Consider the following 4,627-nt stretch of genomic DNA (forward strand, 5'->3'; position numbering starts at 1 on the left):
ACATACACACACCACACACACATACATACACACATACACACACACACTTACACACACACACACTTATACAGACACACACATACACACACACCACACACACGCACACATATACCACACACACATACACATACATACACACACCACACACACACACACACACATACACAGACATACACACATACACACACACCATACACACATACACGCCCCCACACACACACATATACACATATACCACACACATACATACACAGACCACACACACATACATACATACACAGACACACACATACACACATATACACATACACATACATACCCTGCCCACACACACACACACACACACACCACACACAGAGTCGGCTCCATATGAATAGGCCCTGATAAGGTTTGGCTGTGTCCTCATCCACATATCATCTTGAATTGCAGCTCCTGTAATTCCCATGTGGTGTTGTGGGAGAGACCAGTGATAGATAATTGAATCATGGGGTCGCATCTTTCCCGTGCTCTTCTCATGACAGTGAATAAGTCTCACGAGATCTGATGGTTTTACAAAGGGGACTTCCCTGCACAAGTTCTCTTCTCTTGTCTGCTGCCATGTGAGATGTGCCTTTCACTTTCCACCATGCTTCTGAGGCCTCCCAGCAATGTGGAACTGTGAGTCCAATAAACCTCTTTCTTTTGTAAATTGTCCAGTCTCGGGCATGTCTTTATGAGCAGCATGAAAATGGACTAATACAGGTCCCATCACTCATTTCTGCAGAGTAAGGGCACTGGGGCCCAAATATCACCCCCAGGATTCCATTGTTAAGCCCCAAATTCCACCATTAAATTCCACTTGGATCACAGATGCTGCACATACACGACCATGGCCAAGCCTCTCAATTTTATGTTTATTGAACATACAGAGTAGTAGACATCACTGAAAAGGCATCTCAGTCATGCCCAGTGTTCCAATAAATTGGAGGTAGAAATTATGCCAATCAGAAAAAATACTGCCTTTTTGACAATCACCAAATCACTAAAGCTTTATGTGTGTAGTCCTACTACTGGAACATCTGCAGATGTCACACATGTAAATGCAACTTGGTGGTCAATTAGAAAATCAACTCAATGTTTCTTTTAACAGATTCTTTAAGCTTCCTGCATAAATCTCACTCCAAATTAACATTAGCTTTCCAAAGAGAAAAAGAAGCATTCTGTGGCCATTTCCACTGCAATTTAATCCTTTTTTAGTTCCCAGAATGATGGCAAAGTCATCAGGAGTGAAGATGATGGCTCAGCATTTTTGAGGCCTTCTGAATATATCAAAGGGAGAAGCTAGAGGTTAAAACAGCCCTCAATAGAGGAGCCTGTCATGTCAAAGGAATATGCAGGAAGGCTGAGCAGATTAATTTCCTCCTGGTATAAAATATTCCTTCTGATCATAAAGAAATCTGCTCAGAAGTAACTCCAGCAAACCATGAAACTGTTCCGAGAGGGGCTAAGTGGCAAATCACAGCTTTGATGGTGACAAAAAAGAAAGAAAGTGAGATCACTGGATTCAACTTTGTCCTTTCCTTGCATTCTTCAAAAGCAAAATCCCCAGTCTCCCTCCTCGTCTCCCCCCACCCAAGAACTGCACTTTTCTCATGTCCTAATATGAACAAAATGGTTCATGACCAGGTGAGCAGACAGCCGGAAAACTCTAAGGAAGAAAGAGGGCCAAAACGCTAAGATGAAGACACAGGATGGAGAAACTCTGCCTGGCTCCAGCTGCCTCCCTCAACATCCGGCATCCTGCATCTGGCAACAGGAGTTCCCCAAGTGTCACGGGAGATGCTCTAGCAGAAAAGGTCCAGGAGCTACAGCACAATAGGACGTTACAGGCCTCTTCTTCCCTCTTGGAGAGAAGGCTGCAATGAAAGAATCTTGTTTGCCTTTTATTTTTCCATTGTGCATTTACTTTTCTTTTTCTTTCTTTTTTTTTTTTTTTTGAGAGACAGAGTCTCTCCCTGTCACCCAGGCTGGAGTGCAGTAGCGCAATCTCGGCTCACTGCAACCTCCACCTCCTAGGTACAAGCAATTCTCCTGCCTCAGCCTCCTGAGTAGCTGGAATTACAGGTGCATGCCACCATGCTCAGCTAATTTTTGTATTTTAGTACAGACGGGGTTTCCTCATGTTGGCCAGGCTGGTCTTGAACTCCTGACCGCAGATAATCTGCCCACTTCAGCCTCCCAAAGTGCTGGGCTTACAGGAGTGAGCCACGGTGCATTTCTTGAATGTATTTGGCCATGGAATGCTCTGTTCATCAAACATCTGTAACAGTCTGTTAAAATGCCAGTATTTCCACCTCGGTTTTAGCTGAGGGTCTACGATAAGAGCTGCCACCTGTTCTTACATTCCAAAGTGAGATTCCAGTCCCTGAAACTTGGGGGATTGTTTGTTACTGCAGCACAACTGAATCCGTGTGGACTGATACAGATGAGCACCAGACACGAGCCTGGCCCGTCAGACACTGTTGCCTGCATATTTCAAATGGGACATTTTTTCTTAAAGGGCCAGAGAGCAAACAGGTTTTGTGGGCCAGGCTCATTTGGCCACCGACTATAGTTTGCTAAGCTTCTCATGCTGGACTTGCAAAGGAGAAGGTAAAAAACCAGTTTCGTGGCTCTTGGCTTTTCGCGCATTGGAAGGTATAAAAGGGTTAAAGTTGGAGAGGTAGAGAAGTCAAAGTTTGCAGGTTGTTCTTTAGAGAGAGCTTTTGGAGTACTATGATCCCCCAATCCCAAAGAGAAACTGTTAGGTGTAGTTCAATGATCTACTACCATGGAAAACCCATCCTAAACCTCAATCTTCTATGGTACACTATCTCTAAGGATTCTTCAGGTTGGTAGCTGGATAGTGGCTTTGCTGCTGCCGGTGCCATCTGGGGTCACTCATATGACTGCACTCAGCTAGGATTTTGGCTGCCACTGGAAGCTCAAGGTGGTGCCACATCCACCTTTCCCACCACAGGCTCCTATCACACCAGGCTCCAGCTGGGCCAGGGGCAAAGCTTTACCTCTGAACAGAGTTTGGGGTTTTGATTATTAAACAAGACTGGACATGCTAGTTATCCAACTGACAGATATGTGTGGCTACCCGCACGGAAAGCTTTTTATTACCTGAATAAAAAGATTTTCCTCCAGGACTGGGGAAAGGACTAGCCCCACAACATCAGAGCCAGGGCAGGGGGAGGTAAATTGCTTTCTGGTTATCTCTGCTCAGTTGATGTGACACTTAGCACATTTCCCAAGCAATGTCTCTGGAATGGAAATAGGTACATATTTAAGTACCCATATGACCCATAGGTACCTACTTCCATTCCAGAGACATTGCTTGGAAAAGACCCTCAGGGAAAATTAGGATGTGCTGGAGCCTCTAACACCAGTAGATGCTGGTTCGCATGGTGATGTGCGAGCTCTCGTTTCTGGTTCCATCTATGAGACTCTATTCCCACACCCTGTGGACAAAATACGAGTTCGCATACCTGTATGACGATGTGATGGCTCATTGCACAGGATTTGAAGTCAAAAAATCAAGGTTCTGGCCAGGCTTGGTTGCTGGCACCTGTAATCCCAGCACTTTGGGAGGATCGCTTGAGCTCGGGAGTTCAAGACCAGCCTAGGCAACATAGCAAGATGCCGTTTCTACAAATAAAATAAAATAAAAACCTAGGTTTACATCCCAACGACTCTCCAATTATTATCCGTGGGATCTATAAAAATTCACAGTCCTCTGAGCTTTAGTTTTCTCATCCATAAACTAGGCATAATGATGCCTCCCTCACACGGTTGTTAGGAGAATGAAATGAGATAATCGTGCAAAGCATTCAGCTGGTGCGGAGGAAATCCTTGTCACCATGTCAGTGTCTAATGCTATAAATGGGGAGAACTGCATCTGTCTGGAATTGCTGTATACACACATATTCTGCTCAGGAAAGCATCAGCAGGAGCTGCTAACATTGGCTGCCTTTTGGGAGGGAACCGCATGGCTGAGAAGAGGCAAGGGGAAGACTTTTCACTGTTTAACTCTTTTGTACCTTTTGAATTTTGAAGCACATAAATGTATTAATTATTCTCAATATACACTTAAATGTTTTCTAATATTTTATTATGAAAATTTTCAAACCTACAGAAAAGTTGAAAGACTTTTAAAATGAGCATCATGTACCCACTGCTGTGGATCGGTCATGGCCATTCTACTATACTAGTTTTATCTCATATCTATTAAGCTTTTTAAATGAAATGGATCTATCTCTGAGGCCTAGGGAAGTTTCTTTACTTATTAGGGTCTGTATGTTCCCTCTGTGAAATGCTAAGTGTGGAGTATTATCCCTGTTTCTCACCACAGCCAAGGTAAATCTGAGTGGGCTGTTGGCTGTCTTGACTATATGTCATATGTCATAAGCACCCCTTGGGGTGGCTTTCTGGTTTAAAACAGTCTTCCCTCTCTCTCTTTTTTTTGAGACCAAGTCTCACTCTGTCACCCAGGCTGGAGTACAGTGGCGTGATCTCAGCTCACTGCAACCTTCACCTCCAAGGTTCAAGTGATTCTCCTGCCTCAGCCTCCCGTGTAGCTGGGATTACAGGCACACACCACCAT

The sequence above is a fragment of the Colobus angolensis genome, unplaced genomic scaffold, assembly GCF_000951035.1.
Source record: "Colobus angolensis palliatus isolate OR3802 unplaced genomic scaffold, Cang.pa_1.0 Scaffold65, whole genome shotgun sequence".
Classification (NCBI taxonomy): Eukaryota; Metazoa; Chordata; class Mammalia; order Primates; family Cercopithecidae; genus Colobus; species Colobus angolensis.